Genomic DNA, 14,095 nt, shown 5'->3' on the forward strand with positions numbered 1-14,095 from the left:
GAGAGAATCAGAAAGAGCGAGAAGAGAAAGAGAAGCAAAGAGAGAAGTAGAGAGAGAGATAATCAGAAAGAGAGAGAGAGAAGCAGAGAGAGAGAGAAGAAGAGAGAGAGAGAAGCAGAGAGGGAGAGAGAAGCAGATAGTTAGAATTTCCTGTTTGGCTCTTGTCTTCTCAATGGGCTGCTTTATTGTTCCGCTGGGTGTGAAAGTGACTGAGAAGAAATGGACACTGGAGATAGTTGTCTACTTGACAGAGAGGAACAATAGGATTCTGTAAAACAGCCAATCCAGGGTCTCCAGGAGCACTGTGGCCTTCCTGTCCTCACACTCTCTGGTGTGTGTGTGTGTGTGTGTGTGTGTGTGTGTGTGTGTGTGTGTGTGTGTGTGTGTGTGTGTGTGTGTGTGTGTGTGTGTGTGTGTGTGTGTGTGTGTGTGTGTGTGTGTGTGTGTGTGTGTGTGTGTGTGTGTGTGTGTCTGTGTGTCTGTGAGACCAGTCTGTCTGTCTGTCTGTCTGTCTGTCTGTCTGTCTGTCTGTCTGTCTGTCTGTCTGTGTCCCAGACACTGCAGTTAGGAGGTGTTTGGCTCCCAGTGACCTTCCTTGACCTTTATTCTCCTGTGTTAACCATCATCTCTTTTCAGTACACAGTGTCATACATAGACGACTTATCTCTTGATTTTTTCTTCTGGGAACTTTGTCTTACTGTAGCTAAAAGCTGAGAAACAAACCATGTGTTTTGATGTATACAGTAAAGAATGATGGTGGAAAAGTTTTGAAACTATCTCAGGTAATCTCTCGTGGACAGACCGACCAAATTACGAGAGATTTTAGGATGTGTAACCCTGGCATTCAGACTCCAGCCAGCAGGCAGCAATCGACTGTGTGGTCATGTTGTGCTTTAGCTAACTGTCAAGCAGGAAGTCTTTTGTGAGATTTCCCACTGTTTTGTTTTTCTTATGTGTATATTACACCAGGAAACTCATACCTGGCGTCCTTGACTCATTTTGTTTTAATTTCCCCCCCTGTCCTGTCTACAGAAAACCTTATCTTCCTGTTCCCAGATACTCATACCTCATCCTTACTGCTTACATCAGATAGGCCTAGTGAGTAGTCTTTTATTTCCCCCTTCCCCTTTCACCTCCAGGTTACACTATTTGATTCTCACCATAACATTTTCAATTTCATTACACAAAGAGCACCTCCACCTCGTCTTCACCCCCTGTGTAGTAGGCCTGTGGTAGGACTAGGTCCCCAAGACAGGATTTTTGAAAATCAAAAATATATTGTACAAATTATTTTGAGCCCAGTGGTGCCCGGTGCATAACATATGAAAGTATTTTGCAACACAATTCCATAATTAGGCTTTTGTGTCATTAGTAGCAGGCTATTGTAACAACTAATTGACCTACTTTATGTTTGCGCCACTAGAAAAATACAACCCAGCATTCCATGCTGACCGCTATTGATCCTTGGCATGACTGGGACCTGCTGCTCTACTCTGGATGAAACAATAGCGGAAGTGCCACCCCCATGCACTTAACACACATTTTTCGTTTTGCTAAGTTCGCTGAATTGTATATTGCTCTCAGTAAAAAAAAACTATGTGTATGGTCATTAGCACAGAATACCAGCCTGGTCTCATAGACTAGACGTAACATAGTAAATGTAAACACTCAAATTAGTATGATATGTTGCGTTTAGTATGGTTACATAAGACATATATTTACAAACCTTTTACTTCAGTGGGCTAAATCAGGGTCACACAGAGAATTTCTTGGTAGTCTTAAAACAATCTATTTGAAACAAAAGTGTACACCTCACACACATGGTTATGGACTTAGAGAAATGAAGACACCTGTACCATGTCAGATATAGAGTTGCAATGTATTACATTTTGAGTTTGCATCCCAATATTACACTTTATATACATCACAGAAGACTGAAATATAACAAAAACAGTTTGACATAGAAACACCGAATTCTCTGCAGGTTTTTTGAAATAATGTTTATTAATTATTCAAATAATTTCAGAATTAATAAACAGCAGCATACTACCCTGCATCTCACTGCTGGATTGCCCATGAAGCTAAGCAGTGTTGTACTTGGAAGGGAGACCAGATGCTGCTAGAAGTGGTGTTGGAGGGCCAGTAGGAGACACTCTTTCCTCTGGTCTTAAAAAATATTGCATGGATTGGGGACATTGCCCTGTGTAAAGTGCAGTCTTTTAGATGTCAATATAAACAGGTGTTTAGACTCTCTGTGGTCACTTAAAGAGTAGGGCTGTTAACCTGTTGTTCTGGCTAAATTCCCAATCTGGCCATCGTACCATCATAGCCACCTAATCATCTTCTCCCCTGTAATCATTCCCCAGTTCATTGCCATAAATGAGAATGTGTCTCGGTCAATTTACCTGGTAAAATAAGGGTAAAAAAATGACATTCATAACAAATTACTAAAAGTGTTATTAAGAATGTTATAGTATTTAGACTGTTAATGCAAGTACAGAGTACAGAGTACATTCATGCATATGCAAATAACGTGCGATAACGCCCACTATGTTTTTATTTTCTCCTTTAAATCGAAAACCCCAGCCCTTTATGCAAATCACTCATCCCGTCAGCGGAAGCTGGCTGTAAGCTTATTTCCGACAGATATTCCTTTAAAGCTGTGGCTTGACTGCAAGACGTCCCAGAGGATCCAGTCGATGCACCAATACAAAATACCTTTCGAGTGGACGTAAACATTATATCACAACAGTAACGAACGAAGGAAAGAGATACCGATAACTGGGTAAGCATAGTGCATGTTTTAACAGATGACATTATTATAATTTACAAGCTCAAGTTACTAAGCATCTCAGTTTGCTTGCTGCATCAGAAGGTTTCGCTCGACTAACCGTCAGCTATGTTATGCACTTGTGTAAAAAGCAACATCGAAATGCCTGCAAGTTCCGTGGTAGGCTATAATAAACGCGTTTCCATATGTAGTAGTATTATTACTACACTGTACTATAATGAACTGACGACCTCAAGTTTGTTGATAACATTGAATAGACAGCGATCCCACATTTGAGTGCTCGTGCAACTGTTGACGATGGATGCTCTTGACAGTAGCACTAGAGGGTAGGTTGCATAATTGGGCAGTTGCAATTACAAATTGTCATGTTAAACTTTTTGATGTAATTATTTCAAAAGCACTTGTTCATTATTCCACGAGACCTGTTACTCTTTTCTACCGTGGCATCTATTTCAACTGTACAGGTCCGGTGCGCCTGTGAAACGTAAAGGCAATGTTTTGCATTTGCAAAAGTTTTTTTCATACATTAAGAATATAATTTGAAATTGAGAGTAATGTTTTGGCATGGAATTAATACAAAGATGCACCAGAAAAAATGGTTTGCTGGCCATTATTTTGGTTGAAATTATGTTATGCAATCAATCAATTTAGCATGATGCATGTGTCAGGAGGTTTGAAGCAATTTATTAGCAAAGTACATAGCCATTTTCATAGTTAATAATACAGTAATAGCAACCAAGTGTGTTTGTCGACCAGTTTGTCGAAATACAGTGGTATCGCTAGCTTTTACTCTTCAGCGTAACTGAATGTGAGTCGATATCATGTGTCTCTGTATTTACTGCAGAGACCAGGTTCATGTCAGGGAAGTGGTTGATATTCAAATCTGATGTAAATCGCTCTTTGCTGAGTGAGATGCAAACCAGAAGGGTAGAGAGGGCCTGTGGTATGTTTATCTCTTATGAGGATTACCCAAGTGCCCCAAGGGTGGTGGTGCACCAGGTGCTCTTTGCTTTTCACTTTGCTTTCCTGAAATGTGTGTTAGCTAACCTTGCCACTGTGGATAATTTGTCTTTTGCAGGTGCCAAGAAGACAGCTGCTCCTCTTTTCCAAAAGGACGAGGCGCACAACGTCTTTGGAACAACTGCTGTTGCATGCAGTCATCTGCAGAGGTTACTGTATGAAGCTTTTAAGGCCTTTTTGGTGAGTCTGTGTGGATGTTTTTATAACTCATTCATTTTTAGATGATTCAGGTTAGATACAAGATGTAGACCATGTAGATACACACACACACACACACACACAAGAGACACACACACACACACACACCTACACACCTACAAACACCCTTTCAGACACTCTCCTGAGCGCTAATCTGGTCCGATCTGGTTTCAGCTCGTGACTGCGTGTGGACGCTAGTCATGAAGAGAAACCTTTACTTCCCATTAATGGTATTGATCACTAAACACTCCCACTGGCTCAGCAGTCGGTCTCACAACGCCGCAGAGAGACGGGGAACCACATACCCTTGTTCTTATTCGTTGCAGACTGTCTATGTTGCGTCAACACCCCTGAATAAAGCAAACTACGACACAAGACAGAAAGGTTACATTGGAGCATTAGCATAGGCTACTAAAGTTGAAATGTTCTTCCTTTCATAACCCCAAAGATCACTGGACTGCACTCACACACAGCTTGTCCCTCCAGCTCTGTGTTTCCTATTGCAGCTTACAACTGCTGATTAAAACTTTCTGGCTGACTGCTCCATGCTGAGGCTTGTGAAATCACCTTAAATGGGTGAAACACAGCTCTTAAAAACAATTCTACATTTCAGTTTTGGCTATCTTATGTTGTCTTTGGTAGTTTGCTTCAGACAAGGCCTAATACCTTTGATTTAAGGGTGTGACTATATCATTTGATCAGATTCATACATTGACAGTGAGTTTAGGAAAAGTAGCCCTAGGCCTATATTTTGAATATTTTACTACTTGTTTGATGTGGAACGACATCAGATATTACGACCATGTCGTCCAGATGATTACAATATTATAATTATTATAAGAATCATAATTATGACAGTATCAGGTCAGTGTTGTTGTGCGTGTCATTCTGACATCATAACACACACATCAGTGTGAATCCCAGCTTTGTCATTAACAAAGATATTGACCACAGATAACCCCACCCTCCTCACTGAGATCCCGACAGAGCTTCCAAGTACAGGACACTGTGTGTCTTGAATTACACAGTCTATTTGTGCAGTGTGGTCTGAGTTCTTCTCAACAGTCTTCTTTTATCCTTGTCGGCTTTTTCTTGTGAAGTTGTGTGACGTCATTCTAGTCCACTCTAGGCTCAGTAGGCCTTATATGGGATGTTGTTCAACCACAATAGAATATTGGATTAAAGTCAGGCAAAAAAAATATCATTTTGTTTACTGTTCATGTCACAGTGACGGCTGAGGGAGAGCAGATCTGACTCCGGCCAGGCAGCCACATTGTTGGAGCTCGAGCACATTCAATATCTAAATCGATATCAGATAACATGCATGCAGTATGATGCAACTGAGGTTTAATAATAGCCCTGGTTCTAATGCAGAGGGCAGCTACACTATGCTCCTGCTCTGTCCTGTCTGCCATGGCAACTACTTCATTGAGTGTCATGCTTTGTACTGTTTGCAAGTGGTATTGTCACACAGTAGTTATAGACCTTGGTCTGTAATAGTTATTATAAAACTAGGTATATAGTTATTATAGACCATGTTATAGACCAGGGGTATTCAAATCTTACCCTACGATGTCCAGACTACTGCTGGTTTTCTGTTCTACCTGATGAAAATGCATAATTGCACCCACCTGGTCTCCCAGGTCTAAATCACTCCCTGATTAGAGGGAGATAATAATAAAAAGCATTGGAACTGGCTTCGAGGTCCAGATAAACATTTGAGGTTTATACACCATAGTCAGTTTTGATGAGTTTGACAGATGAACAAGTATTCAAATTCAACATGAGTTGAGGCATTGCCACAGAGATCAAATCACATTTTATTGGTCACAGGCACCAACATTTTTTTTAAATTGAGCCTTTATTTAACTAGGCAAGTCAGTTTAAGAACAAATTCTTATTTACAATGGCGGCCTACACCGGCCAAACCCGGACGACGCTGGGCCAATTGTGCGCCGCCCTATGGGACTCCCAATCACGGCCGGTTGTGATACAGCCTGGAATCAAACCAGGTAAGAAAATAGTTACATACCAAAATAACAATAACGAGGCTATATATAGGCTATATACAAGGAGTACCAGTTCCAAGTCGGTGTACTGGGGTATGAGGTAGTTGGGGTGATTGATTGCGGTAATATGTACATGTAGGTTTGGTTAGGTGATAGATTGCAGTGCTATGTACATGTAGCTAGGGGGTGAAAAGCAGAAAATACAGGTAGCCATTTGATTAACTGTTTAGCAGTCATGGTTTTGGGGTAGAAGCTGTTCAGGAGCCTCTTGGTCCCAGACTTGGTTCTCCGCCACCACTTGCCCTTTTGGTAGCAGAGAGAACAGTCTATGACTAGGGTGGCTGGATTCTTTGACAATTTTTAGGGCCTTCCTCTGACACCGCGTGGTATTGAAGTCCTGGATGACAGGGAGCTTAGCCCCAGTGATGTACTGGGCCGTACGCACTACCCAGATGCCGAGCAGTTGCCATACCAAGCCTTGATTCAGTCCGTCTACATGGTCTCTATCGTGCAGCTGTAGAACTTTTTGAGGATCTGAGGGCCCATGCCAAATATTTTCAGCCTCTTGGGGGGGAAGAGGCGTTGCTGTGCCCTCCTCACAATTGTGTTGGTGTGTTTTGTTTATTCCACATTGTGTGCACGTGATCAATGACATTGCTTTCTCCTTTCCTCTCCATATGACAAGTTAGCAGGCGTCTCTACAGAGCAGAGGCTCTGCCTGATCCCTGGGCTGCCTTCCTGGCTGGGTGCTCCTCTAATGATATTTAAAGGACCTCTCAATAATGCACAACGCCTGCTAATAATAGACTAGGTCACAGTGAAGGAGCCCTTTCAGGACGAGCCTCATTTTCACCATCTTTTCTCCTCCCTCTCTCTCTCTCTCTCTCTCTCTCTCTCGATGTGCTCGCTTTTCCCTCTCTCCACCCCTTCACACTGCTGCTGCCTGCTCATAAGATGGCCAAAGCTGTAGTTATGTTACTGCATCACAACACAAACTCAGCCAGTCCAGCTCCTTCTATGGAGCCTGCCCTGCAGCAGGAGGATTCTGCCTCAACTGAGTGTGAAAGTCTGAGAGGAGAGAGTGCATTTCGCGTTGTTCCTATCTGAGCTCAACCTTGATTCATGTTCTCTGGTACTCAGGGCTGTGATGTTTTTCAGCTATTTCACTCATGTTTGAGACGTCCGTCTACCTGTACCACAGGAGGCTGCTGAGGGGAAGATGGCTCATAATACTGTTTGGAATGGACGGGTGTCAAACACATGGAAACAATGTGTTTGAAACCATTTAATTCCATCCATTACTGTGAGCCTGGCCTCCCCAAGTATGAAGCCACCGGTGCTGTGTACTACAGAACTGTACAATAGGTATAGGTCCTCTCTTCACACTGAGTAGCTAGGGAGGGCCCTCCAAACAAGAAACTATCTACAGGGCCCAGTTGGTTTTCTTTGTTGTGTCTGGTGATACCTGAGTATTGTTGATTATAAACCATTCAGATACTGGCAGCTTTTCTTCTCTCATGCCCCTTTTGTAAGGAGAGGGCCCTCCAAACAAGAAACTATCTACAGGGCCCAGTTGGTTTTCTTTGTTGTGTCTGGTGATACCTGAGTATTGTTGATTATAAACCATTCAGATACTGGCAGCTTTTCTTCTCTCATGCCCCTTTTGTAAGGAGAGAAGTGGGAGGTTTTGCCCCCTCCTCTCCTGTATCCCCTCCTTTCCATTTCCTCCCTCCCATAAACAGTTTCTCCAACCCAGGTAGCTCTCTCAGAAGCTTGGGTGACAGGACTTGGCAGTAGTAGAACAACATTAAGGCAGCAGCCAGCTAGGGACTGAGGACGGACTTCTCCTCTCAGACAACACACATGCACTGTGGCTGGTTTGGTTGGCAGAAAGGCTCCCTTGTAGTGTTTGGAAATGACTGAGCCAGATCTGTTTGGATGCGGTTGAGATGAGACGTGCCGTCACCATCTTTCCACACAGGTGGGTCACTGTTCATTTAGTGATGAATGGATGATTTTCAAGATACTGGTTTTGCTTTGTAATTCAGTTGAATGTGCAATTGTTAGTGAGATAGGATAACCATAATTATTTTTGTGTTGAGCATTGTCAACTGTCCATGGTTTAGAGGAATAGATAGGATGTGAAGATGACAGTTTTCACACAGACATCTGAGCATGGAGATATAATCTATTTCCATGCACCTGAGTGTGATGTCTGCCAGGTTTGACATGGATCTGTCACGGAACATTGTCACGGGGAGCACCAGGGCAGCATACTCTGAGGACTGATTTTAAGAAATTAAATATGGATTTTACTAATCTCTTTCCTGCCTTACCACTCACAGCTTTGCCAGCTGTCTCCTGCTATGTCAACTGAGGATGGAAGTCAACATTTGTGTTTATTTAGTGATCCGTGGGCTTGGTTTTCTAATAACCTGACCTCGGTTGCATTTCTCTTCTGGTCTTAAGATTTACTGTAACTCAGTTGGTAGAGCATTAGATTTACTGTAACTCATTTGGTAGAGCATTAGATTTACTGTAACTCAGTTGGTAGACATTAGATTTACTGTAACTCAGTTGGTAGAGCATTAGATTTACTGTAACTCAGTTGGTAGAGCATTAGATTTACTGTAACTCAGTTGGTAGAGCATTAGATTTACTGTAACTCAGTTGGTAGAGCATTAGATTTACTGTAACTCAAGCATTAGATTTACTGTAACTCAGTTGGTCGAGCATTAGATTTACTGTAACTCAGTTGGTCGAGCATTAGATTTACTGTAACTCAGTTGGTCGAGCATTAGATTTACTGTAACTCAGTTGGTCGAGCATTAGATTTACTGTAACTCAGTTGGTCGAGCATTAGATTTACTGTAACTCAGTTGGTCGAGCATTAGATTTACTGTAACTCAGTTGGTCGAGCATTAGATTTACTGTAACTCAGTTGGTCGAGCATTAGATTTACTGTAACTCAGTTGGTCGAGCATTAGATTTACTGTAACTCAGTTGGTCGAGCATTAGATTTACTGTAACTCAAGCATTAGATTTACTGTAACTCAGTTGGTCGAGCATTAGATTTACTGTAACTCAGTTGGTCGAGCATTAGATTTAGTGTAACTCAAGCATTAGATTTACTGTAACTCAGTTGGTCGAGCATTAGATTTACTGTAACTCAGTTGGTCGAGCATTAGATTTACTGTAACTCAGTTGGTCGAGCATTAGATTTACTGTAACTCAGTTGGTCGAGCATTAGATTTACTGTAACTCAGTTGGTCGAGCATTAGATTTACTGTAACTCAGTTGGTCGAGCATTAGATTTACTGTAACTCAGTTGGTCGAGCATTAGATTTACTGTAACTCAGTTGGTCGAGCATTAGATTTACTGTAACTCAGTTGGTCGAGCATTAGATTTACTGTAACTCAGTTGGTCGAGCATTAGATTTACTGTAACTCAGTTGGTAGAGCATGTATTGTATACTGTTTTTTTGTGGTGTGGTTATCCTATAAGCCCATGGGCTTCCAACCACACCTGCACACCGTTTTGGGTTTTTATTTGTTTTTATCTCTGTTGTTGCCTATCACTTGTTCTTAAATAATAAAATAAATGCCAGGATAGTGGGTTCAACTCCCAGGACCACCCATACGACTTTAGGTTGCTTTATATAGGAGTGTCTAATAATTGCCATATACATGTATGTTATATAAGGGAAAGGGGATACCTAGTCAGTTGTCCAATTGAATGTATTCAACTGAAATGTGTCTTCCGCATTTAACCCAACCCCTCTGAATCAGAGATGTGCGGGGGGCTGCCTTAAAATCAACATCCACGTCTTCGGCGCCCGGGGAACAGTGGGTTAACTGCCTTGCTCAGGGGCAGAATGACAGATTTTTACCTTGTCAGCTCGGGGATTCAATCCAGCAACCTTCCGGTTACCGACCCAAAGCTCTAACCACTGTCGCCATATATATTAGCTGCATTATGTTTTTTTTTACATATTCTTGTTCAGTGGGAGTTTATAAGAACCAGTTTATCAACAAATATATGATATTGGTTTAAATATGCTGTTATTTCAACCTCCTCAGACAAATAGTCACAATCTATGAATCTAACTTCAAGAGCTCTGTATCTATCTTGTTTCCTGGTTGCACCTACTGTACGTATTACAGTGTGCCTTGTCTGTTTGTCAGCCATTATGTAACACTCTGGACCTCAACAGGCTAGAATTGGATAGGTGTTGTCCTGTGTAGAGCATGTCTGGACAACTGGGATTAAGCAGCGCAGAGGGTATTAGCATAGAGAAAAAGGGTTATCTGTAGCTGAAGTTCCTGGAGTTGTTGTCACCACCAGGCTCTGGGAAAACCAGTTAAGGTACCTTTCACCATACTAAATAGCCAGCATGAGATGGGAAGTTGCATTGAGATGGGAAGTTGCATGCAGTAACACCACTTTAGTGTTAATCTTTATAGTCTTACTCTACGCTGAGAATATAAAACATTAGGAACACCTGCTCTTTCCATGACATAGACTAACCAGGTGAATCCAGGTGAAAGCTATGATCCCTTATTGATGTCACCTGGTAAATCCACTTCACATCAGTGTAGATGAGTGGGAGGAGACAGGTTAAAGAAGGATATTTAAGCCTTGAGACATGGATTGTGTATGTGTGCCATACAGATGGTGAATGGGCAAGACAAAATATTTAAGTGCCTTTCAACGGGATATGGTAGTAGGTGCCAGGCGCACTGGTTTGTGCCAAGAACTGCAACGCTGCTGGTTTTTTCACACTCAACAGTTTCCCATGTGTATCAAGAATGGTCTATCTCTCAAAGGACATCCAGCCAAGCATTGGAGTCAAAATGGGCCAGCATACCTATGGAACGCTTTCAACACGTTGTAGTGTCCACGCCCAACAAATTGAGGTTGTTCTGAGGGCAAAAGGGGGGTGTACAACTCCATATTAGGAAGGTGTTCCTGATGTTTGGTAGACTTTTATATACTGTGTATATAAAATATTTTGATTTGAAGAATCTATAGTCCCACTATGTCAATTACATGTTGATTTTGAAGGCAGGCTATGTGAGACTCCTGCCGGGCCGTTGTATTTGTTGTTGTAGGTAGCTAGTAGCTGTTTCAATACACAGGCTGCAGTTGATTCTCACGTCTGTGTATGCGTAACCTAACGTAGCAGGAGTAAAATAAACGCCGGCAAGTAGATCCCCTACATACTGGTCTTGACGAGAAGAAACAAAACGGTCGTGAGATTCTCTTCTGCACTGTTTAATGGAGGAGGAGTTAATATGGAGTAGGGATGCACCGATATTACATTTTTGGCCGATTCTGATATTTTCCTTGCCAAAAAAACCCTGATACCGATATTTGACATTTTAGCAGCCTTTTAAGCGTTCTAGTGCAGTTAAATAGTTTAAACAAAGTGTCATTTGTTCAGTTAGGAACAGATTGTTTAAAAACTTGTACATTTGAAAAATTACATATCCATGAATGTATTTTATCGCATAACAGACACATATTTTAGCTGCCCCGCATTACAAAGATGGTTAAGTTGTTGGTGGCTCTTCTTACTATCCCATCTTGACTGGATGGAGAAACTTCACAATGTTTTGAAAGAAATATTGGTTGAAACTAAAATGCAGTTAATAATTTTAGCTTTACCTGCTTGATAAAAGTACTGTCTCTAGGCTGTCATAAACTGTCTCTAGGCTGTCATAAACTGTCTCTAGGCTGTCATAAACTGTCTGTAGGCTGTCATAAACTGTCTGTAGGCTGTCATAAACTGTCTGTAGGCTGTCATAAACTGTCTCTAGTCTGTCATAAACTGTCTCTAGGCTGTCATAAACTGTCTCTAGGCTGTCATAAACTGCTATAAATGGCTTCAACTTTTCAAATGTGCTCAACAAGTAAAATGAGAGAAATTTACAACACAGCTCATCTTTCATTTAGGAAATAAACAAATAAAAAAACACAACTGCTTTGTTTTAAATGAAATGAAAATCTATTATACCAGCCATGAATGAACAACAGAAAAGCAACTGGGCTTAGTCAATTTTTTCCAGTGCCATTAGATGGCTGGGTTACAAAGTGACTGCCCATTTACAATTTTAACATTTGGGGGGAGGTTTTTCTTCACAAAGAGGACCTGCTCGGCTTTGTCACAAGAGTCTGTTTCTTTTTTCGTCTACAATGTGTGAAGCTGCACTGAAAAGGCGCTCACTGTCCACACTAGTACAAGGAGAACCAAGATACTTGTGCACAGCTTTAGCTAGGATGGGGAAACGGTGCTTGTTACTTCTCCAGTATCTAAGTGCATCTTCATTCCTGGTAGGTTCTGTCACGTATCCTAGGATCTGCAAATAAGGGCTGGGGGAGGGGGGGTTAGTACATTTAATACAACATATTGCGTTATTCTTGCATTCCAAATGATCATTAGGCATAGATCAACATTGGCAAATGTTGGCCGATGTAGTAACAGAAAATTAAAAATACAACTCTTCTCTCTCTCTCACACACACACACACACACACACACACACACACACACACACACAGACCAAAAAGTTATTTTGTTGGCATTTATGTATTGCCCCATTACCAGTAAAACATAATCAAAACCTATTTCTTTCACTTACTTGCTGTGCTGTTTCGTTGTTCAGTTGTTTCATTCTCAACCAGGATTTCATCATACATGTCAAGAAGTGTTTCAGCTCTATCTGTCCGTGGCCTCTCTTCCCCGGTGCGCACTGTCACTGTGTCCGTTTCCATCTTGTCCAGCTGTCTCTGTAACATTTCACGTAAACCCTGTTTCTTGTCTGCATCGAAGTAGCGGTCCTTGTACCTAGCGTCTGCAGCAGACATGATACCCTCTGTCATGGCATTGAAACGCCTGCTAAACAAAACTGCCGACACAGACCGTGGGGTTAACTTGCAAAGTACTTTACTAGACATTGTGAACAAGTGATTCGGTGGAATTCTCTCTAGTGTACTTTTGTAAGTGTCGGCAGTTTTGTTGAGCAGGCGTTTCAATGCCATGACAGAGGGTATCACGTCTGCTGCAGACGCAGTTGATGAGCTTATTTCTCGAGTTGTTCAATGGAGTGTGCTCATGTTTTCAATGAGAATCCACTGGTTTGTACTGATTGTTGCAGGTACAGTGCCTTGCGAAAGTATTCGGCCCCCTTGAACTTTGCGACCTTTTGCCACATTTCAGGCTTCAAACGTAAAGATATAAAACTGTATTTTTTTGTGAAGAATCAACAACAAGTGGGACACAATCATGAAGTGGAACGACATTTATTGGATATTTCAAACTTTTTTTAACAAATCAAAAACGGAAAAATTGGGCGTGCAAAATTATTCAGCCCCTTTACTTTCAGTGCAGCAAACTCTCTCCAGAAGTTCAGTGAGGATCTCTGAATGATCCAATGTTGACCTAAATGACTAATGATGATAAATACAATCCACCTGTGTGTAATCAAGTCTCCGTCTAAATGCACCTGCACTGTGATAGTCTCAGAGGTCCGTTAAAAGCGCAGAGAACATCATGAAGAACAAGGAACACACCAGGCAGGTCCGAGCACTGTGCAAGGAGCACTGTGCAAGCGATAATATTGAAATGGAAGGAGTATCAGACCACTGCAAATCTACCAAGACCTGGCCGTCCCTCTAAACTTTCAGCTCATACAAGGAGAAGACTGATCAGAGATGCAGCCAAGAGGCCCACGATCACTCTGGATGAACTGCAGAGATCTACAGCTGAGGTGGGAAACTCTGTCCATAGGACAACAATCAGTCGTATATTGCACAAATCTGGCCTTTATGGAAGAGTGGCAAGAAGAAAGCCATTTCTTAAAGATATTCATAAAAAGTGTCGTTTAAAGTTTGCCACAAGCCACCTGGGAGACACACCAAACATGTGGAAGAAGGTGCTCTGGTCAGATGAAACCAAAATTGAACTTTTTGGCAACAATGCAAAACGTTATGTTTGGCGTAAAAGCAACACTGCTCATCACCCTGAACACACCATCCCCACTGTCAAACATGGTGGTGGCAGCATCATGGTTTGGGC

The 14,095-nt window shown here is 41.8% G+C and overlaps 1 protein-coding gene across 2 annotated transcripts in view; it reads left to right on the top strand.

Moving 5' to 3' along the window:
• Nucleotides 1-2,642: 2,642 nt before the first annotated feature.
• The window catches only part of LOC139391807 (solute carrier family 45 member 4-like), a 74,789-nt gene continuing 63,336 nt past the window's right edge, over nt 2,643-14,095 (top strand). For both annotated transcript variants that reach the window (XR_011629609.1, XM_071139364.1), the window contains exons 1-2: nt 2,643-2,785; nt 3,870-3,991. The gene's annotated coding sequence lies outside the window, so the exon portion shown is untranslated. The remainder of the gene's footprint in view (nt 2,786-3,869; nt 3,992-14,095) is intronic.

This window comes from Oncorhynchus clarkii, chromosome 32 (genome assembly GCF_045791955.1).
Source record: "Oncorhynchus clarkii lewisi isolate Uvic-CL-2024 chromosome 32, UVic_Ocla_1.0, whole genome shotgun sequence".
In the NCBI taxonomy this organism is placed as follows: Eukaryota; Metazoa; Chordata; class Actinopteri; order Salmoniformes; family Salmonidae; genus Oncorhynchus; species Oncorhynchus clarkii.